A 24,188-nucleotide genomic window follows, 5' to 3' on the forward strand; every position below is an offset into this window, starting at 1 on the left:
AAGATTTATTAAACAAGACACAAAAAATACTATGACTACATTAAAGCTGAGAATATCTATTTATAAAAGATAACATTATGAGAGTGGTAAGCAAATCATAGAGTGGGAGAAAATATTCGCAAATATTTTCTAAGGGCTCAAATTCAGAACATGTAAGGAACCGCCTAGGAGTCACTAAGGAAAAGACAGACAACTTAATAGTAAAATGGACAAAACTTTTGAATGGCACTTCAAAACAATATTCAAATGGCCAAAACACATATATAAAGTTGTTTAACTTATTAATGAAGAAAATGCAAATTAAAACCATAAAACCATAATTAGATATCCATCTCCACACATTCCCACCTACTAAAATAGTTTAAGTTAAAAAGTATTAATACCAAGTGTTGGCAAAGTTAAGGAGCAACTTGAAATCTCATACACCACAGGTTGGATTTGAAATTGGTTCAACCACTTGGGAAAAGCTAGCAAGTCTGCTAAGCATTAGCCTATGGCTCGGCAATTTTGATCTTAGGTGTATCTTAATAAAAATGCATACACATACATTTGCTACAAAAGACATGTACAATAATGAATGCTCATAGGAGAACTATTAGTAATAACACAAAACTGGAAATAACCCAGAGGTCCAACAAGTAGAACAGATACATATATTTTGGAGTATTCATAGAATAGATTTCCATCGAGCAACACAAATGAACTATTGTTACATGCAAAAACACGGATATATTGAACCAAAAAGGTTGAGCAAAAGAAAGCTGATGCAAACACATGCGTACTGTATTATTTTGTTTATATAAATTTCAAAAACAGGCAAAACTATTCTATGGTCTGGAAGTCAGAATAGTGGTTACCTTTGGGGAAGAGCAAGGTCTTAGTGATTGGGAGGGGCTGGAAGAGGGGCTCTTGGGGTGCTGACAAGGTTCTTTATCCTGAACTGTGTGTTGATTTTATGGGTACAAATATTTTTTTATAATTCACTGAGATGACCCTTTTCTGTACTTCTGTTATTCTTTAGTTAAAAAGGTTTTTTAAGAAAAGCAATACAACAATTTATTGAAAGCAGATGTCTTAGTTTCATCACCACTCAACTTGTGCATTAACCAAAATTTGAAAATAAATTTTGGGAAAAACTAGGTTAATTTTCTAGTACCAAAAGAGTTGCTATAATCTCTAAAATATATATGAAAACCAAAAGAAAAATACAGTAAATCAAGCCAGTAGGTATTTCAAAAGATTTGTAATTAAAATATATTGCATTTAATATATGCGATGGGAATTTTTATCTGATATAAAATATTGCCATGTTATACAAGTTGAGTCTCAAACTAGAATATTATAAATATTGTTTATAATATCTTAGCAGGCAATCTTGCCTGTTACAGATAGCAAATCTGTACTTTCAGTAACCATGACAATTAAATACTATCAGATTAGATGTCTTAGCATAGAATTACTGTTTATGATTTGTGATGTCAGGAAGTAAAATTAGAGCAGAAAGGCATAAAAACTTCTGATGCTTAGTTCAAAGTGAAAATAATGAATTTTTAAATAGCACATTGTTATTGCTTAATTCATGTTTGGGAAACTGCTGCATGTAAATCATTGTAGGGCAAGACCATTTTGTTTATGAGAGATCCATAAACAAAACATATGGTCTAGGGATAGATACTGGTTACCTGCAATGGAGATAATTTAAATTGCCACTAACAAAATACTAAAACCAGATATCATGGAGAGGCAGAATAACACAGTGATTAATAACTTAGGCTTAGGAGTTAGATAACCTGCTTGTGAATTCCAGCTTCTCTAATCATTAGCTTTTTAATATCTCTAATTTTTCTCATCTGTAAAATGGCAAAAATAATAAATAAAATCCACTTCACTCGGTTTGGTTAACTTATGAGATATCAGATGCAACACATTCAAAATAATGCCCAGCACAGAGTGAGCACTCAATAAGTGGTTGTTGTTAATAATTGAAGTGGGATTATAGAAAAAACATTGTTGGCACGAGAAAAATCAGTCTTATACCTCAGTATTTTTAATTTTCAAACTAGCCTACATCAGTGCTCTAGGTAAGTATCCATCTATTTCTCACCTATTTCTTTTTCAACACTTGCACTGTTTCTGAAAAGCATATTTGACTCATCTCATTCTCCAAGATTGTATAGAATATAAGCTAAGCTAAGTTGAAAAGTTAGATCTTGTGTACTTAATTAAGAATATCTAGAAAAAGTATTTTAATAATTTTAGTGAAAAAAAAGGTAAGGGAAGGGGTGTTGTACTTGTGGCCAAAAATAAAAAGAAATACACTCTAAAGTAAAAAAAAGTATAAGTGTAATATGAGTGTGGGTATATGTGTATATATATATAATATATATAGTCTAAATGATAAATAAATACAAGAATTTAAGGTATGTTTAAAACAAAAATTGCTGTTAGTGGTTTTCTTCTCAGACTATTAAAAACCAAAGTGAAAACTATACATAGGTATTAGTGCAGTGAATTTTTACTAGATTGTTCGGGATTCTCAGTGGATTATTAATATTAAGACCAATGTCCTTGACCTGGACCAATGGTGGCCAGCATCCCTCAATGAGATGGTTTGGCTAAGCATAACACACTAAACATGCAACTATGAGTAAGATTATCTTACTTCTTGCCCAAATTTGCCACTAACATGATCTTAGGCAAGTTACTTATTTCTCTGATCTTGTTTCTTTCTCTGCAAGTGTGGATAATCACGCCTTTCAATCTAACTTTCAGAATTGTTGCAAAGGATCAAACAAGGTTATGCATGTAACCCTGCTTTGTAAACTTCCAAAGATCACACCAATGGAAGACCTTTTATTAAATGAAGAAAAGGGGGATTAATTTTGCCAATATTTAGTTTCAACACAGCTAAATTTATACATCTACTCTACCCATGTAACTATACATTTCCTCTTCCTTCTAAAATGTAGAATTACTTGAAAGAGAGTTACCTGTTGATTTAGCATTTGGGAATTACTCAACGTCCTAGGCATGGTTTTCATTATAAAATTGGTTGTTAAAGGCCTCTCTTATATCTATCTTGTTGTTTAATTCAACAAAACCCGAAAGTTAATTCTTGAAAAATTGTGAAGATTGGCATAGAGTTTATTTGTTGGTTTCCAAGGTAGAGATATAAACCCTTAATTTGTTGAAATATTAAAAATGAGTTTAGTGTTAACCTCCTTTTATTCGTTTTCTCAGAAAACATTTACTGAGTATCAACTATATGTCAGGGCTTTCACTGAACACAAAAAGAAATAACGCATGGTTTCTACCCTCAAGGGCTTACAGTGGGGGTAACAGACAAGCAAACAATCAGTTACAATACAGTGTAGTAAGTGCTATTGTTGAAGTATCCACATTTTCTTATGGAAGCACTGAATAAGGGCTCCAATCTCAGCCTGGAAGTTCAGGGAAGTCCTCGTAGAGAAGGTGACTGCTGACCTGAGCCTTGAAGAGTTTAGGCAGATCAGTTACAGGGCAGACAAGGAGATAGGCCATTTCTGGCAGAGAAGAGAGTATGGAGGGGGAGTGGAGTTTGGGGAAAGAGAGGAAAAACATGACACATTAGGGGAAATACAAACAGTTCTGTGTGATTGGCTTTGTGAGAGAATGGAGATGAAAGAGACTGGTATGATGAGAAAATGAATTTAGAGATGTAAAAAGGGATCATTTAATAAAGGACTTTAGGTGCAATGCAAAGGACTCCGGACATTGTTATAGACAGAAAAAAAAATGGCTTTATCAAAAGATATTTAGCAGAGGAGATCCCTGATGAGATTGGTTTTAGAAGGATAATTTTGGTTATGTGGTGAAGAATGTGCTTGAGAAAAAGAAGACTAAAAGAGAGTGGGACAGAAGTAGGGACTCTGAACTCCAAATATCCTCATTTCCCACATAAGAAACAAAGACTTAAAAAGATTAAGTAACTTGCTACAAATCACACAGTTTATCACTGGCGGAGCTGGGCTTCTGCATAACTTTAACCCATGCGCTCTTAAGGACCAGGGAAAGCGCATCTCATAAAAGAAACTAACGTGGCCAACAATAAGCATTTAAAGAGTGGCAACGAATAAAACAGTGCAGGAAAAGCGATGACACAGTCAGGTCTACATCATCAGAATCAAGTAGAGGGGTGAGCAATTATTCAGTGAATTAAGGACCATCTGGATAATCCTGGCAAAAGCAGATTTAGTGCCTGAGTCATTCAGATAATTGTGCAAACAATGTGCCCTGCTCTGGCTGAGTAACCTGGTCATTAATATCTCCTAGAGTGTGTTTTGCCCTGCGGCACTTTTGAAATGGACAATAGTAGCTCAGAAAGAATTAAGGTACTATTCACTTCATGGGAGAGCCACATAAATAATAATGGGATCTTAATAGACTGAGAGGATATTTTATATGTCCCCAGGAGCCATTTCACACAGTGATATATACATGATATACATAAGCCAAATCCCACTTCAAAGAAGGAGTTCCACAGTAGCACCTCAAATGTGTGTTTTTATATTTAATTTTTTGTCACATAGTAGAGTTTTCTGAGTGTTAAAGCAATGAGAGATACTACCGCAAATAGATTTATAGGTTAAACTACAGCAAAGTTACAAATCTCTGTATGTCTAAGGCACATGTGTGTGGTGATGGGTTGTAATTAGTATTTGGGTGGTGAACATGATGTAATCTATGCAGAAATAGAAGTATAATGACGTACACCTGAAATTTATACAATGTTATAAACCAATGTTACTGCAATAAACAAAAAATTAAAAATAAAAACATAAAAAATAAACAGCAAAAAACAAAGTGAGGAAAATTTTCACAGTATTCAACAGATTTTTTATTAAATGAAGAAAACATGAGTATCTCAATAAAGAAATAGTCAAATAAAATACACAAATTAAGAAATACAAAGAGCCAATGAACATGAAAACATTTCTCGAACTCATCCAAAATCATAGAAACACAACCTAAAAGAATAACTAGATACAGAATTTCTACTAGCGAAATAGTCACAATGTTTTTAACCACAATACCAATGGTTAATGAGAACATTGCCAAATTGGTTTATACTGAGTATCAATTTGTGTATAAACTTTTTGCTGGGGCAATTTGGCAATAAGCATTAGGAGTCTGGAAATACTTATATGTTTGACCAGGTAACATCTAAGAAGTTATTGTAAGGAAATGGGCAGAAATGCAAAGATTAATGAATACTTATGCTCATTTCCATAAGTGTGAAAAACCAGAAACAATCTACAGGCTCTATATAAAAGAATATTTGGCAGCCATAAAAAATCATTAGTAAGAATATTAAATGAAATAAATGAATGCTTATGGTATGTTAAGTAGGAAAAAAGCTAAATACAGAAATGAATATTCACTCTAATTCCAAATCTGTAAATTTAAAATGGAAATAAAACTGGAAAGTTGAGAGTGGATCTCTCTGTATGGTAAATTTTCTTTTATTTCCAATTTTTCCTGAATGATCCTGTATTTTCCTTATAATCATAAAAATGTTATTTTAAAAGTAATATTAAATGGATATACTTTGAATGCAATTTTACTCAGTAAGTCACTCATATAACCATAATGAAGTAATGCCCCGTCCTCCTCCTCCTATATTTTCAAGGTCACACAACTGGTAAGTCCTATTCTCAGGAATTGAAGCCAAGTGTTCTCACTCCAAAGTCAGTGCTCTTCAAGACATGAAGTAAAGCACCGTGAAAGTTTCAAAGCAGAGTAGAACCAATCATGAAAATTAAAAATACATTATACCAATAATAATATGTGGCATCTTAGATTAAAGCAGAGAGACATATACACTGGGAGATTTGATAAATTGCCTACTGCACTAATCCAGGCATGCAATGACAGATGAAACTAGTATTGGGGAAAACAGAGAAAGATGCAAATTAGAGTTGAGAATAAAAATGCATAAATTAGTTACTGAATAGTTGGTGGGCATTTGGAGGTAGAGGAAAGGAAGTCTAAAAAACCACTAATCACAACACAGAAAGTCTGGAAAATTGTAGTATCCTTTGCTAAAACCCAGTTTAAGGGTGATGCCTATTGATGGGGGAAAAGCAAAAAATGGTTCTCACTATGTAAATTATCATTACCGTAAAGAGTACTTCTACTCCTAATAGCTATTATTTATGAGTAATTACTATGGGCTAAGCCCTATTTTAAATGTTATATCAATTATCTCATTTAATACTCAAAGAAAAAATCGCACAAAAAACTCTGAGGTAAGTGCTATTAGAATCCCCAATCGACTTACTGCGTTCACTTATCTGTACAACAATATATAAATATTTACACACATAGGCTTCCTTCCAAAGCCTGTGCTTTTTTTGTGTGTGTGTGTAAGGAAGATCAGCCCTGTGCTAACATCTGCCAATCCTCCTCTTTTTTTTTTTTTTTTTTGCTGAGGAAGACTGGCCCTGGGCTAACAGCCATGCCCATCTTCCTCCACTTTATATGGGACACTGCCACAGTGTGGCTTGCCAAGCGGCGCGTTGGTTCGTGCCGGGGATCCGAATCAGCAAACCTGGGCCCCCCACAGCGGAGCACGCACACTTAACCGCTTGCGCCACGGGGCCGGCCCCCAGAAGCCTGTGCTTTTATCCACTAGGAGAGTATTTTGGAATGGCTAATGGAGAAGAGATTAGGAATGGAAATGCAGAAGGAGAATTTTATTTCCAGTAAAATAAATTGTCATCAATTGAGGGGACTCATTTGAAAGGTAGAAGCAGGTAGAGGAGATGAGAGGGACACAAAGAACAGAGGGTTAGAAAAAGTAAGAGAAAAATTATGACAGATCATTGTGGTATCAAAAAGTAAAATTTCAAGGAGGAGAAGGACAGTATGGAAAATGGCAGATCAGAAGGGAAGAAAAATGAGCAATACACCAATAAAAAGGAAACAAACATTGGACTCGAAGAAGAAGAGCTTACAGATGACCTAGAGAGGCTAGGTTCTGTGATACGACACAGGCCATGGCCAATTTACGTGTAGACATGGATACGAATGGGAAATGGAAATGGATGGACATTGTCGATGTTTTCTTTAATAAGGCAATTACATGGCATGTTTTGCCAATTCAAAGAGAAATATGAATTGTCTATCTTTCAACTTGGTCTCTAGTTGGTCTCAAGGGACACAAGTTATGAGAGAATGTATAGAAAAATCTGTACATAGTCATAACCTCTATTGGAAAATTGGATCATTCAGTGGAAGGATATGTAGAGGGATATCTCATGTCATCTATCACTCCTCATGGAGAGGATAATAGAGCCAAAGGAAGTTTCCAAAAATAGTTCCCAACACATAGCCTTCTATCAGTAAACAGATTACCCCCAAGCCATTGCTGCATCCATCCAAACAGTTCCTTATGATGATGCTCTCTCAGTAAGAATCTTTGAGCTTACTTAGAACGACTGTATTCAGTGGAGTTGGGTACACAAAAGTATAGGTCATAGTCTTTTTCTGCAAAGTATTTCCTGTCTACTTAGAAGACAAATCAGACATACAAATAAGGAGTAAGGAACAAAATAAGATGGAGCATCTGAATAACTGAATAACCTTGGCCTATATAGTTACTGGTATCGATGTTGACCAAATTTTGTCACCAGGACCAAAAACTATGGGAAGCTAAAGTGTTCTATTAGAGGGGAAACTGCTATGCAATATAATTCACAGTAGGTTGTTGGAATATTAGGGTCAAAATAGCGCATTTTTGGAAAACTTTAAGCAAATTACTTGTGTCCTCTAAATCTTAGTTTTCTCATCTAAGAAAATGGAAAAGTTATCATTAGGATTAAATAATTCCAGGCAGTGGAAAAAATAAATGCACATACATCCATGAAAGAAAGTCCACTAGTGCAAACAGATATGATATGAAACAGCAGCACACGTTTAAATACCAGGTCCCCAGTAAAATTTTTACAAAGAAATATATCAACATTACCCTTAAAAGTTCTAAAGGTCTCTTAGTTCTACATCCTGTAAAGTGGGTGGATCCTTTTCTGCCAGATCCCCAAATGCTGCTGGCTAATTTACCACCCAAATAAATCTACTGCCAAACAACCAAGATACAGGCATAAACAAACCATTATGCTCTGACGAGTTTAATAAAATATCTCAGATACGATTTGTATTTATTTGATATGTGTGTTATATTTCAGGCTGCTAAGGTTCATCTGTACACTGTGAAGCTGAAAAATGCAGGGAAATGGATGATCAAAGACCACTCTAAGAATGTATTCAAAAGAATATTTAGAAATATTGATCTTCATGTGCATTACAGAAACATTATTTCATGCAGGGTTTCCTCAGTCTGAGTTCATCTTTTCTGGCTTTTCACCCAATGGGGAATTTGATTCCCTTTTGTCCCTCCCACTCAGTGCTTCCAGATTGCTTCAGAAGGCCAAGGCAGCCTGTTCAGAGCAGGCAAACAGGGCTGGGTGTGCAGAAGCTATATATAGCTCCACCTTGGAGATGTGCACACGCGAGCACGCCTACAAATGCCCATGCTGGATTTGGCACGAATAAATGAGAAAAGGTTGCAGGTCTCCCCTCTCTCTCTTTCCCATCACCCCAATTTTTCAGTCATTTTCAAAGCAGGGTGTCATCAGTCCCCGAGAGAGATGCAGCATCTAATCTCTCTGCAATTCTGCCTGCTGTTTCCAGCAATCTGACTCCGGCAGGAACCGGCACTGGGCCAACACCTACTACCCAGAAGCGGTCACCCAGAGAGGCTGCCTTGCAGCCGCTGAGAGTCCATCCGGGCACAATTGCTTGACTCTCTGGGAATCCCCCGAGGATAAACCCACCTTTTAGGAACTAGGAGAGAAGGTGATTTCCAATAGACAGCCCCAGGTTAGGAGGGAAGAGGAGAAACCTTCGCTGTCTCTCCCCTCCTCAGTCTGCCGCAGATAGGCGAGAAGGGCCCGCGTCTTCTCCACAGAGACGTAATTAATTGGAAAATGCCCTTCCACCGAGTTGCAGGCTTTTTCCCCACCCTCAACTCCCGAAGGGAGCCAGTTCTTAACCCAGGGGCCAGGGAACAAACAAGTGCCTTCCTCGCCTCAGCGCGATCATTCCCAGTTTTCTCAGGGATGTGCTCGAGTCTAGACGCCAGGTAGGAGAGGGAAAATGAGGAGGTGCGGACAGGCGTGGGGAGGAGCAGCTCTTCCCGACGTAGGAAGACCTGCGGCTCCCCGGTTGCTGACACGTCTGCTCCCCCAGACCCTCCCTGCCGGGTCGACATGGCATCCCTCGGCCGAGTCACCGGCGGGGGCGGCTGAAGCCTCCGAGAGGAAAGTTGACAAGATACAGCGAGGGGCTCGGTCCCCTCTGCCAGGGCACTGCAGCCCTGCCCCACTCGTCACCCCTGGCTCCCGCATCCCGCACGCCTGCTTCCCAGCACCCAGACAACCTCCACCCCATCCTTCCTGCCGTACTTCACAACGAGAGCTGCGGCGACCACAGGAGATTTGGGGGTGACGAGGGCGAGGCAGGGCTGGGGGAAGGGGAAGAGAGGCAACAGTAGCCTGAAAATACGCATTCTTTATTCTATCGGCAAAGAAGGAAAAGTCCTGCCTCCTACCTGTTCCCTGCTCCTGCTCGCCTCGGCGCGGCACAACTGGACCATAACCTACAGGTTTCCCACTTCCGCTGCAAACACCTGGGAGCGCATCTCCCCACCGGGCGCCCCTCCTCGCCTCGGCCGAGCCCACCCTAGCTACTTGACAGCAGAAGCCGGGCCTTTTAGAGCGGTTATTGGAGCTACGGGGAATGCGGGGCGGGGGCCGGAGAGAAACCTGCGTCTTTGATTGGACGAGCGGGATGTCACTCTCACCCAGGACCATGGTTTGCTGTGGACTGGGGTAGCCGCTAAACCGAACTGCAAAGGGTCTCTGCAGTCTTTGAAACCAAACCCTGCTGCTACTGTGTCAAGGACCCCCAAGAGGAGGGAAACTGGTTTGATGACTTGTCATCTGAGACCCCAAGAGGGAGGGAGGGGCCAGGCATAACCAGACACCCAGCACTTTCCAGAGCTTCCCTGAAGGGACCATCTGCTCTGGGAGATTTGACAGGCGAAAATATCAGGAGCAGTGGCTCCACAGAGAAGCACGCCGTTCGGTTAAGAATGGAGCAAAACAGAAATATGCATATACTTAGGTGAAAAAAATTACAAGGGGAAAAAAAGATGTAAGGGTTTTATTTGTTTCAAGTTTCCATTCTTGCCTAACTGTAACATGGCAGTTTTTCGTGTGCAGAAATGCTTGTTCTGTAGTGCAGAGAGACTCCAAAATATCCCCTGTAGGAACAGTATTTTACATAGGAAAGCGTTGCAATAATAACCTCTCAAGAAAGAGTAAAGGAAGGAAATAAGACCAAACTGCATCAGGGACTTGCCTTGGGCAGTTCATCTGGTGACAGAAGTGTTAAAATAATAATCACCAGGCAAACCGATAATAAATCTGTTCCCTTTCTGGTAATATTAGTCCATCATTCCTTTTGTGCTCAAACTCTGAGGCTGCAGAGAATGTATAAGTCAACCCAAACCCAGGTGATCCCAAGTCTGCCTTTTAGGTAAAGGGAGACGAGGGTAAAACAACTTTGTGCCCGTCTTCTATCTCTGCCACTTGTCCAAGTGGAATCTGGAAGCTGTGGAATTCAAGGGACTTCTTAAATGGGGGAAAACGATAGAAAGATCACAAGTAACATAAGGGGTAGGGTGTGTCTTATTTTAGTGCCATATAAGGAAACAATCTCCTCCCTCTCAGGCTGCCTCCTTTTTGCAAATAGCCAAGTTCTTCATCTCCTAAATTAAGTAGCCATCTTAACTAGTGCTGAGCATGACACAGCTCCCGTCTTCAAAGAGCTTATGATAGACGTGGGTCACTGGATAACTGTTAGAGAAGATGACATTGTTATTAAATGCTAAATGAGTGTAGGCTGTTAGCTTAGTGCTATGGCTGTTATTACTATTAGGCCAGACTCTGCATGAAATATTCTCTTCATAAAACTGGAAGAATCAAATTAATGTATTTGGAAGTGGGAAGGGACCCCAGAGATAACTTATAGAGAATAGATATGACTCTCATGCTGGGAAACCACTTATCACTGAATGGGAATAACTAAAAATGTAATGGCAAGTTTCAAAAAACCCATCGGTCATGCTTCTACATAACATGCTCGTTCATCTTGCACCTCCACCCCAGGCACCCACACAAATTGTTCCATAGAATTGACAAATCATTCATGATTTGGTGCATTTCCTGAGCTCTTGTTCTGTGCCACAGCCTGTGTTGGTGCTGGGGAACTAAACAAGAATAATGCGTTGAACTTGTTAAAGAGGCACTCAGGAAGCAATTAAGATAGTAAAATGTTGTAGTAGGGAATGTGTATTTATTTTCAACACCAAGATCTTTTGATCCCTGAGCATAGATTATTTTGAGTCACAATGAACTCCAGCAGACCCTCTTCTAGATTTAAGCAGTGAGAAGAAGGCAGAGTATCAAGGAAACAAACTGAGCATTGAAATTGGCACAGAAGTTGAAACCGAAAGTGAAGAGAATACTAAAGAAATCTCTGCTATCTTCATTCTTTCATTCCTTCATTCATTCCTTCAGTAAATATCACTATTGTAAACATGGTGATGAGTGAGATAGGCAAGCTCTCATGGAGCATACTCTTTATTCTTAACAGACAATGTTACTTTGTGTATTTACTGATATAATTGTAGCTTTGTGTGTTTGGGTGTGTGTGTGCACACACATACACACGCACACAACTTGGGAACAGTATTAGGATAATTGTAATTTTTATCTGGTCATTAAGCACCTCATATATTTTCAGACAAAACAGGCCGTCTCCAGGTTATTGCTTATTATCTTGCAGAGCAAAACCTGCATTCCTGGAATACATATATTCTTATGTACATGAATATATCAAAAGTGTCTGTGGCAGAGCATTTTACATTTTCCAAATCACTTTCAGATACAATCTCCTCTTTGTTCTTAAGTAAGCAGAAAAGTCACTGATAGCCCCATTTCTCAATTGAGGAAATTGAAGTAGCCAGAGAAATGTACCCCTTTCAAAGTAAAGGTAATAAAAAAAAATAATTGTGTATATAATGCTTGCTATATTGGGGTCATTCAATGTATACTTATTGATAGGGTTATGAAACGTGAGAGTTTGAAGAACTTTAAAAACCATTAAGTTCCACTCACTACACTGTGAAGGAAAGGATCAGACGTTATAACTCGCCCAAGGTCATGTATCTAGTTAGGCACAAAGCTGAGTCTAGAACCCAGACCTTAGGGCTACTCATTCCTCATTTTTTCCATCACAATGAACAATAACTTTTCCTGGTATCTCTTCCAGCAGAGTTCTTGTCCCTTGTCCTCCCTGAACCACCCAGCCTTTTGAAGTTTTCAGGACTGACCCAACATTGTACTCATCTTCCAGCATTTATAAAAATATGTGACAGCATGCCACTTTAACTAGAAATTAAGCAGGGCATAATCAGTAGCTGCAACTCAATTTGCTTGTAAGTTTGGGGTCTGCTTCACGAGATTGGGATCAGAGTAATTGTGGCTGGCGTTGAGATGTGAAGAAAACTGATGGAAATGAATGGCCAGCTAGACAGATTGCCTGTGGTACATATTGTCCTTAAAGTGAGGAATAGGAGAACTGCAGAAACATTAGTCTCAATCCTCCATATCTGAAAGCCTGGTATAGAACCTATTTGCAAATCTTCAAAAGAAACAGTAGGAAAATTTCCTTGTTCCCTGGATGGCTCTATTTCCCTAATCAGTCGCAGAGTTCCATAGCACGGCTTCTTGGGCATTACATTGCTAAACTTCCCTTGACCCTATTATTGAATTCTCCTGCCTTCCCCTCCTTCCTGCACCCTGCTTTGGCTCTCATTCTTGAAACATTCCAATTTCCTCCAACCAGTGATTAAATCTCAGTGAGAGGAAAGGAAACTACAGCAACAGTACAGCTTTCCACAGCATGTATTCCTGTTCTTTCTCCTCTACTCCACCCACCATTTCCTCACTTTGAAGCTTCCCAGGAGAACAGTTGCTAACACAGCCTGATATAGCAAAGAAAGACGAGAGTAAGGAAAAAGGGGCTTTTCCAACCAAAATTTCAAGCTAAACTTAACACAGCAGAAGGACAACAGAGGCTCTGCCCACTAGTTTGAAGAGAATCATGCTAAACCCAGCCTGCAGCATCTCAAAGATCACATCAGCCCACTGACCTAGCTTTTACATGGCCAACTGGGAACGCAGGCAAAGGAATACACACACTCTCTCTCTCTCTCTGTCTTTCTCAGTACCATTTGGCTGGAAACAGAGGCTGAGAAGATAGTTTTCAAATACTAAATACTGGAAATATTGTCAACAGCAGCAGCTTGCTACTCACCCAGAGCCACTGCAATCATTTTGGAGATTAAGAGTAAGATTAGAATTCCTTTTGTTTTGTCAGCGACTGCTGTGCGCCAAAAGGGCAAGTTTACAAAAAAGCCACATGCTAATATTGCATGGATATCTTCACACAGATTCCATTGTTTCACAGTAGAAGCCACTACTTCTCTTTAATATTGCCCCATTTGCATAATAGGAATCGATGTTTAATATAACAAAAGGGCAAGTTACTCCTTGGTTCATAGCCGATAAGTCCTCCAAATTCTTTCCACTCGTGGAACACAAGGGGAGCAGGGCTCAATTCAATTGTTAAATTGTAGCTTCTGGTTTCTGTTATTCATGGAGAGTAGGCAGTCAGTTACTATTAGTGAACTCTCACTGTCAACTTTAATTAACATGTCTTTTCCCTTCTTTCCTAACTGCCGTCACAGACACTGAAAATTCCATTTTTAGAGTATGTCCTTGAAGTGATGAATACCTTCACCATCTGGAGTGGACATAGGACAGGAGCTTAGAAGATCTTTGTTCTACTCTAGACTAGTAAATAATTGGGAAGATAGGGACAGGACTGTAAACCTGTTTCCTATGCCGTAAAATGAGGGACAGAGTTACACGAAACCGTTTGCTAAGAATACGGCATCACCATCTTTGTAAGAGATCATCTATCCAAATAGACATCCTACCCCCAAAACAACTGAAAGAAGCAAGAGAAAAGGAACAGCGGAAAGAATTTGTCCATTTCATCCAAATTTTCAAATTTATTGGCCTAGAGTTTTTCGTGATATCCCCTTATTATGTGTTTAATATCTATTGGATCTGTATTTACCATTCAAGTGTCCTTCTCGATATTAATAAATTGTGGGTTTTTTTCCCTTGTCAGTTTTCCAGTGTTTAGAAATGTATTAGTCATTTTGAATATCAGTTTTGGCTTTGTTACTTTTCTCTAATGTATGTTTGTTTTGTATTTTATTGATTTCTGCTATTATCTCTATTGTTTCCTTCCTCTTACTTTCCTTAGTTTTGATTTGGTGTTTTTCTCTATTCTTGAGATGGAAGTACATTTCATTGATTTTTCAGCCTTTCTTCTTTTTTTAATATTTGCCTTTAAGACTATAATATTTTCTCCAAGTAGTGCTTTAGTGTATCTGACAAGTTTTAATATATCTTATCTTCATTATCATTCAAATATTTTCTAATCTCTGATTTTCTTTTTTAATCCAAAGATTATTTAAGAGTATATTGCTTAATTTATAGTGACTTAGAGTTTTTCTACTTATCTTTTGGTTTGAAATTTTTAGTTTAATTTTATTTTTGTCAGAAAAATGCTCTGAGAGGATTTCAATCTGATTTGCTAAAGCTTGTTGACAAGTAAAATTTGCATTTTCAGTATATGTCCCATGTACTCTTGAAAAGAATATGGAAATTCAGCATCTAGTAATAGAGGAGTAGCTACTGTTGAACCATCCATCCTATAGATACAAACTATAGGCTCTGGCAAAAAAGAAATAAAAAACACCTACATGAGGCACTGGAGAATAACCACAAGCAACCAGAATCTAAGAGATATCTATACATGGAAAAAGGAAATGGCAGAGGGTGAGTTTCCCATTTTACACAGCTTTGATCTTTAGGAAAGGTCCCAGCAGGTTCCAAATGAGATGGATAAAGCTAAAAAAAATCTTTCTGGCTTGAAAAAACAGAGGACAGCATTCTGGATAATGATCGAAGAAAGAAAATGAGACAGGGTAATCCCAGAAAAGAGAGCTCCAGAAAGGGAGAGTCCTCAGTTCAGAGTATAAACTCTATCCGAATCTAAAGCTGAAATGCTCCTCCTTGTTTTCTGTGTGAACACTTTTCAGATTTTTATTAAGATGTTATCTTATCAATGAGCCTATCCCTGATCATCTCATTTACAATTGACATTCCCCTACCCCAGAACTCCCATTTGTCTTTCCTACTTCATATTTCTCAATGACAATTTTCATCGACTACAGTACTATACATTTTTTGTATCCATTTGGTTTATTGCCTGTCTTGTAGCATATGCCCACTCTACCTCCCCTCTAGAATTTAAGCTCCAATAGGGCTTAAGTTGGCTCTCTTGTTCACTGCTCTCTGTCATTTCACAGACCAAACAGTCCACGGGGCATAAAAGGTACTCGATAAACATTTGTTGCTGTGGAAAAGAAAAGATTGAAGAACTAGGAACTCAAACCAAGCAGAGCACCCACAATGTCATGCTTTTTGCTCGACTTGGTCTTCACATCTGTTGTTCTCTAAACCTGGAAACTATTCCTTCCTCTTCCCTACCCAGACTGTTTTCAACCAGATGAACTCTTGTTTAGCCTCCCAGAATGTGTTAGTTATTATTGCTTTTGTGAAACCCAAACCCTTTTCACACCCACACCCAGATACAGTCACTTCCTCTTCTGTACATCTATACTTTACACACAAATACATCATGATACTAGAATATTTTATTGTAGGTATTTGTTGGTATATGTCTCTTCATTACAAATAAAAAAGCTCCTTGAAGGCAAGGGCTATATTTGGTTGATTGGGAACCCTGATAAGAATTTCCTTCTACCTTCTGTTACATGCTATCTGAGAAGCCTTCAAAGAAGGTGACATATAAGTTAGATCTTTAAAAACAAATAGAAATTAACTAGATAGAGAGTAAGGTTTAGCATAGATACAGTTTTATAGTTAAGAATTACAATTTTTTCGTTTGCTTATATTTGAAATGGGAAGCATAGTTTTTTTTTTTTTTTTTGTCGGGAAGATCAGCTCTGAGCTAACATCCGTGCTAATTCTCCTCTTTTTGCTGAAGAAGACCGGCTCTGAGCTAACATCTATTGCCAATCCTCCTCCTTTTTTTCTCCCCAAAGCCCCAGTAGACAGTTGCACATCCTTCTAGTTGCTGTATGTGGGACGCGTCCTTAGCATGGCTGGAGAAGCTGTGCCTCGGTGCGCGCCCGGGATCTGAACCCGGGCCGCCAGTAGCGGAGCACGTGCACTTAACTGCTAAGCCACGGGGCCGGCCCGGAAGCATAGATTTTTTAGGGTCACATTAACAGTTAGTCACCATGGAAAGAACATCTCTATCACTTTTTATCTTAATGAGCTATTAACTTGAAGGTTAGTTATGAGAAATATAGTAATTTGCTGATAAAAGCAGAGAAAATTATAAATCCATCTAGATAAGTAGAGAATGTGTAAAATTCAAATTTTGGAACTCTGAATTCTTGCTTGTTTCTGAAGAAAATGAGGTCAGAAATGTCATTCTGTTAGTTCTGTTGCCCTTCCTTTGATTGTTCAGTAATAATAAGAGGAACATGTAGCACACATATCTCCTCACACAAGGGGGGCACAAAGCATAGCTTAGGAGGGAAGCATTACCTACTGCCAGTAAATGTGAGCATTTAGCCACCATCCAATTATCAAATGAGAAGCTCTGCTTAAAAGAAAATTTATTTTAACCTTTACGTGGACGTAATTATTCCTTTTCCCAAATATCAGTACCATTTGACATTGAAATAAAATTGGGTCAATGCCTGGATTTCTCTGCAACTGATTGTCTACTTGGAGGGAGTTGATATATATATCTTAGATATATGTCATATATTTTGGATATATATGTATATGTCAATCATATATGTATGGCTAGGAGATGCTCACCCTATCTTCCCAGTTTATCTGAATGCCTGGATTTTTCCTACATTGCTATTGTTCTTTATAATCCTATTAGTCACTCTCGTTTCTTATACTATCAAGAATTCCTTTGTTGACTAACAAATTTCTGGTATTAACTTAAAGAAATAGGACATAGGTCAGGCCAGTTACAAAAGGAAAAAGAGACTGCAGGGGTTTATTTGGACTGTAGTCCTGAAAATGATATGAGAGGCTGGAGTTTTTCATGTGTTCTACAATTCTTTGGAAAGGATGTTTGGAAGAGGTCAACAGAATTGATGAGAGATGCAGGGTTGTTGGAGCTAGGCTTACTCCACCCTAGGATGCCCTCTCATTCTGAAAGTCCCCTCCCATTTAAGTTCTCCCCATTTTAAGTTCTCCGACAGCCCTGCATTACAGTTTGAAGGTCCAACTCTTTTATCATTACATATGATCTGGCTAGTCTCTACCCCTCTGATCTCATCTCAAACCACTCAGCTCTTAGCTTAATGGATTCCAACCACACTGGTCTTGATTCTGTTCCTCAAATGTGCCAAATCCAGTTGCTGTTCCTTTTTCTAAAAGGCTCTTCTCATGGTTCTTCATATGATGGGCTTTCTATGAGCTTTCAAGTCTAACCTGAAATGTCACCTCTCAGAGAAGACTTCTGTGACAACACTCCTAAAGTATATCACCTAACTCAGATTCTCTGTCATATCACACTGTTGTTTTCCTTCATAACACTTCACTATAAGAAATAATATTTGGGGGCCGGCCCCGTGGCTTAGCAGTTAAGTGCGCATGCTCCGCTGCTGGCGGCCCAGGTTCTGATCCCGGGCGCGCACCGACGCACCGCTTCTCCGGCCATGCTGAGGCCACGTCCCACATACAGCAACTAAGAAGGATGTGCGGCTATGACATACAACTATCCACTGGGGCTTTGGGGAAAAACCCATAAAAGAAATAAAAAATTATAAAAAAAAAAAAAGGAAATAATATTTGGTATTTAATGTTTATTTGTATATGTTATTTCTCTCCGCATAGAGTATACGCTACGTGAGGACAAGAACCTGGTGTGTCTTGTTCACTGCTGTCTCCCCAAGGCTAGAATAGTGCATGGCACATGGTACATGCTCAAGAAGTATTTTAGAATAAATAAACAACAATTATGACACATAACTACGTTTTTTTTTTTTTAATATCCATGGCAGGCAGTAAAATAATCAATGAACACTGTTGGTGAGCACTCACTGTGTGACTCACACAGTCACAGACTGACAGCTCCCTCTGGATGCAGTGTCCTGTAGAGTGGTCCATCTGGACTCTCCAGAGCAAGCTGCTTGGTTTTGCTTCTTAGGCAGTTGGTGGGCTCAAGAGAGTTAGTTAGCACTCTGTTGATGCAGACAGTCCATCTAAGAAAAGCTTTCTGACACTTTTATATTAAACACCCCAGTGTTTTATTTGCTAATGGAGGTAATTTCCTAATTCCTTCAACTAGTTGAACTACTCTCATCATTTCTGCTTATGTATGCAAATTTTCACTGCTCTACACACACTAGATTTCCCTAAACTTAGAGTAAGCATAAGCTTTACTTGTGGTAAGGGAAGAAAGGAAGAGCTGAAAAACTACTCGATTAAACCATAAACTGACCAGATTAAGCAGCGGGGTTACAAGATTGAGTTCAGAGAGACTAACTCTAATTTATTTATATCATAGATTTGTGAAAGACATTTCTTGAAACATACAAACTTATTCAGAGAAAGATGGTTTTCTAGGAGAATAAAACAATATTGCTCTGCTATAAAGAAATAGATATTTTCAGAAGAATATAAACCTGCAGATTAAGGCTTGTCTTGCTAGGACAGTGCCTATGGAGGCTTTGCCATGTATTTTCTAAAACAGTTTCAATTTCAAAAAAATCTATCTAGTTAATTAAAACTTCATGTATGTAGGATAATGGTGATTCCCTGAACCTGAATTTCTTCACACACTATCCCAGAAAACATAAGAGCAACAAGGAAGGGAAATAAAACTACACATGATCTGAATCTTCAGCATTATTAGAAGACAGAGAATGCCACCAAGTTCAAATTACGTGTACGTAAAGAAATAAGCACCAGATTCCAGCAGAGTTCTCACTGCTGCTACATGTCTGTGGGTATGAGAAGTAGGAGACGGTAAGCTTGAGAGATTCCTTGAGAAGGGGAAGAGAGCACAGGCACTAAGTACAGAAAATCACCCTTAGGGAAAAAAAAAAATTCAACACCAAATGCTTAAATATTGGTCTGAGACCTAGGAATTCACAGCAGCAACCATGGGGAAGATACTTGACAATGAGAAGAAATGGAGGTGACAGCCTTAGAGAAGAGCTACTTCTGGGAGAGAAAGGTAAATAGAGAAGAGTGATGCCTCTTGGGAAGACATGGTAGAAAAGGGGAAAGAAAATGTAAGGGGGAGGGAAGTAACAATCTTGTGGAAACAAAAGGTGGAAAAATAAAACAACTTGTCATGCTCTACCATCACCAAAAGAAACAATAGTATCCTTTAACTAACCTATATTTTGATAAACTGAATGAGGTAGCTTTCAAACCAGGAATCTTGTGCATTAGATGTTCAAGAATAGAAAAAAAACAATCAGATGAATTTCATACAAAGCTATTGAAAAAAGAAAACAGAAAATGTGAATCAAAGATTTCAGTTGAGAAAATTTCTCCCCCAAAAATAAAATAAACACAAAGCAGGAGAAAATTGCAACACAACACTAGAATCTGAATTTTAAATCCTCAAACAAGAATTCAAAGATATTTTTAAAAAGCAAGAATCAAAAATTCAAAAAGTAACAATAGAAATGGTCCAAAAAACAACCAAAACCTCAAAAAACCCTAACAGGGAGAAAGTAACAAGAGGTTAGTGAACTCAGGAAAGAAATTTAACAAAAAGATACACCATCTCTGAAAAGAAGACTAAATTACAAAGTGCTCAAGGGATAATAGATTCAACTGAAAATTTCATAAGGGACACTGAAGAAAGAAAGAAAAAACAATGAAGAAAAGGAAATGAAATAAAGAAATAAAAATAGTTAGAGAGAGAGCAAATGAAACAGATAACAAGCAAAGAAGGCCCAGCATGTGAACAACTAGAGTTTCAGAAGAAGAAAAGCAAAACAATCTAACCGAAGTAATATTTAAAATTATAATCTAACAAAACATTCTAAAGAAAGATAAATTTACGTACTGAAGTGGCCCATTATGTACCTGGGAAAATTGACCCAACAATAACCTCTGAGAAGTTCTTAGAAAAACTATCAGGCTTTAAAGATGAAAACAAAATCATCAGGATTCCTGGACAAAAATATTAAATTATAAAGACAACAAAATTGCACTGATGCCAGGCTTTTCAAGAGCAACATAAAAAGCAAGGCCACAGTGTAGCAACATTTTAAAAAATCTAAGAAAAATGTGAGCGAAGAATTTTATAACCAGCCAAACAATCCTTCAAATATCAAGCCTATAAAAATAAACAACTTTGAATAAGAAGGAACTCAAGATATGCTGAAACCATGAGCTCTTCATGAGGATTTTACTATAAGACGAACTTCATCAAAACAAAAGATGACTGGGAAGCTTCTACAAAAGGACAGAAGGTGAGCATTTAATATACTTAAATGTAGAACTAATACAGGGTTAGATATAGGTTTAGATACATGAGTGAAAAAATAGTATGTAAACATTACACATTCTGACAAAGTAGAAATAATGCAATTAATAAACAGAAGGAGAAAAGAGACAGAAGGGGGAAGTGCAGTAAAATCATTGACTGTTGCAAAGATAATAGGTGAGAGTCAAAGAATATCATTTAAATTTCACAAATTGCATAGTGAAACATTAAGTAAGAATAAGGTGATTAAAGGCAATATAGAAGGTGTTCATGAATAGGTAACAGCTAAAACAAAATATAAAACTTCCTCAACACCAAAAGAAAATTTTAAGTAAAGGAAAGAAGACTCAATAAATACAGAAAGAGGTGGAGTAAATATAACACAATAGACACAGTAATTATAAAATAGTATGACAAGCAACATATCAATCATATCACTGAATATAAACAGGCTTCACTCATGTACCAAAAGAAGAGATTTTCAAATTGGATCATAGAGCAAACCCAGCTCTCTGCTGTGTACAAGAGACATACTTAAAACAGTAACTCAAAAGTGCTAAAAATAAAGGAAATGGCAAAGATATACTAGGCAAATGGGAACAATAAGGAAGTAGGGCCTGTGTTTCTGACATCAAAGTAAAATTCAAGCCAAAAAAAAGCATGAAATGAGAATAAAAAGGCACTTAAAATGCTAAAAGCCTTATGTACCCAAACTTTCACTGCCTTACACACATGACACAATTCATAAAGAAGAAATGGGAGTTATATTATCTATGAACCAAATAATACTGTAAACATTTATTTAAAACAAACCACAAGAGATATAAGATGAAATAGAATCATTAAAAATAGGAATTTTTAACACATTATTCTCAGTTCAAGACAGATCAAATAAAATAAATTGGGCTATAGAAAGTCTAAATGTCATAATCAACAATATAGAATTCATGGGATATATCAAACACTACACAATCATATGGAGAATATACTTTCTTCTCAAACACCCATGGAATATTCACAAAAATTAACTATATATTAAGTCACAAAGAAAGCATCAGTAACTTCCATAAATTAGAAAAAATTACAACTCTCTGATCACAATGCAAAATGATTAGAAATTAAAAGAAATTCCCATGGAAATAAAAAAACTTCCATTAAATAACTCTTGGGTGGAAGAGGAAATATAATCATAAGTTACAAAGTTTCTGAAAAAAAGAATGATAACAAAAACACTACATATTAGAATCTGAGGGATATATTTAAAGCAGTGATCAGAGGAAAATTCATAGCCTTAAACATCTCTATCAGGGGTGAGGAAGCTACAGTCCCCAGGGCAGATCCAGCCCAATGCCAGTCTTGTATAACCTGCAAAAACAGTCAGGCTTCTTCATTTATGGCTGCTTTTGTATGACAACTGCAGACTTGAATAGTGGTGACAGAGACTATACGGCTCACAAAACCTAAAATATATACTATTTGTATGCTCTTTACGAGAAAACTTTGCCAATTCTTGCTCCATATCAATAGAAAGATAGATGAAAAGTAAATAAATAAATTCCCAACTTAAAAGTTCAAAAAAGTAAGCCAGAAAAAGCACAATGAAGAAAATGATAGAGATTAAAGCAGAGGTTAATTAGGTAGAGAACAGAAAATAGTCTATTAAATTAAATCAAAATTCTGATCTTTAAAAAAATCAACAAAATAGACAAAACACTAACTAAATAAATATTTTTCAAAAAGGCAGAAGAAATGACATAGAAGAAATAATTTGATACAGAGGGGAAAATTTATAATATAATAATAATATAGTATAGTATAGTATAATATAGTATAATATAATATAATATAATATAATAAAGAAACAAAATTTACACACCTGCATAAAAAAATTGAAACACAGGTAAAATTGATAATTCATTAGAAAAATTAAATTTATCAAAATTGTCTGGTCAACAATAAAATAATTTCCCTAAAAGATATAGAGAAAGTTATCAAAGTCAAAAAAACAAAACAGGGAGAAATTTTTTGCAACACACATATCACAGATAAAGTGATAATACACCTAGTATATAAAGAAGATTTTTTTAATTTGGGGAAAGAAAAAGACCAAAAATCCTGTAGAAAAAGTGGCAAAATATATGAATACGGACGAATTCACAAAAAGCATATGATTGTTAAATACATGAAATGGTGTTCAATGTTATTTATAACAAAGACATGCAAATTAAAACCTCACTAAGATACCATTTCTCACCATTAAATTGGTGAAAATTTAAAAGCTTAGTAATGCTCTCTGTTGGCAAGACTGTGGGGAAACGGGCATTCCCATGCATTGCTGTGGGAATGCAAAATTATACAACCCTTCTGGAGAATTTGGCAATATCTAACAAAATTATATATGCATTTACCCTTTGTTCCAGAAATCCCACTTCTAGGACATTCCCATTGTTACCAGATACAAACACAGGTTCTTTACCTGCCATACAAGAGGGGCCAAATAAAATGGAACACTAGGCTTGTGGCAAGGAAAGGGTTTTTATTTCTGGCAATGTCAGCCGGAAGACCGAGAGAGCTCTCAAATTCGTCTTGTTGCATATTATTTGTAATTGCAAAATACTGGAAACTAGCTTGATGCCCAAATATAGGGATTGATTGACTAAACTATCATTCATCCATGCAGTGGCAGATTATGCAGCTGTAAAAAGAATGAGGAAGACTTATATGAATAGATATGGAGTGATTTTTAGGATATAGTAATGAAAAAGCAAAGTCCATATCAGTATATGGAATGTTGTGCGTGTGTGTGCGCGTGCACCCACGTGCACATGCTTACTTCTGCAAAAAGAAGCAGGAAGGATAAGCCAGAAAACAATGAAATTAGTTTCTTACAAGAGATACAGGGTAGCAGGGAGCCAGGAGGATGTACGCAGCTGAGAATGATACTTCTCTGGTTTAATTTTTGTGTGGTTTTGACTTTTAGAAGCATATTAATGTTCTCCACATTAAACTACTAAAATTTTTTTAAATGAGAGGAAAAAACCCTAAAACTGTGTGTAATCAGAAACAAATAAACCCAAATGAATAAGATAATCATACTGAAGTGGTGTGGGGAGACCTAACACGAGTAACTTTTAAACAGAATACTTTAACTATATATCTACACTCTAGAAAAAAAGAAAGAATCAAATCAAATCTTAAGGATGTTTTAATAAGTATATTTGTCATAACTGTATCAATTCTGATTCTATACTACATGTATTGTAGGACTGAGCAAATGAGAAAATTGGATAATATTGTTGGTGTTATGGTTCATACTGTGAAAGAAGAAAATACAAATATGGAATGGGGAAAGGGCAAAGAATAACTCGTGGTTTGGC

At 37.2% G+C, this 24,188-nt stretch overlaps 1 protein-coding gene across 1 annotated transcript in view; it reads right to left on the reverse strand.

The window, feature by feature from the left end:
* CNTN1 (contactin 1) overlaps positions 1-9,726 on the reverse strand; it is a 347,630-nt gene extending 337,904 nt beyond the window's left edge. The window contains exon 1 of the mRNA XM_058558501.1: positions 9,650-9,726. The gene's annotated coding sequence lies outside the window, so the exon portion shown is untranslated. The remainder of the gene's footprint in view (positions 1-9,649) is intronic.
* Between the last annotated feature and the right edge of the window lie 14,462 nt (positions 9,727-24,188).

Source organism: Diceros bicornis, chromosome 17, assembly GCF_020826845.1.
Source record: "Diceros bicornis minor isolate mBicDic1 chromosome 17, mDicBic1.mat.cur, whole genome shotgun sequence".
Classification (NCBI taxonomy): domain Eukaryota; kingdom Metazoa; phylum Chordata; class Mammalia; order Perissodactyla; family Rhinocerotidae; genus Diceros; species Diceros bicornis.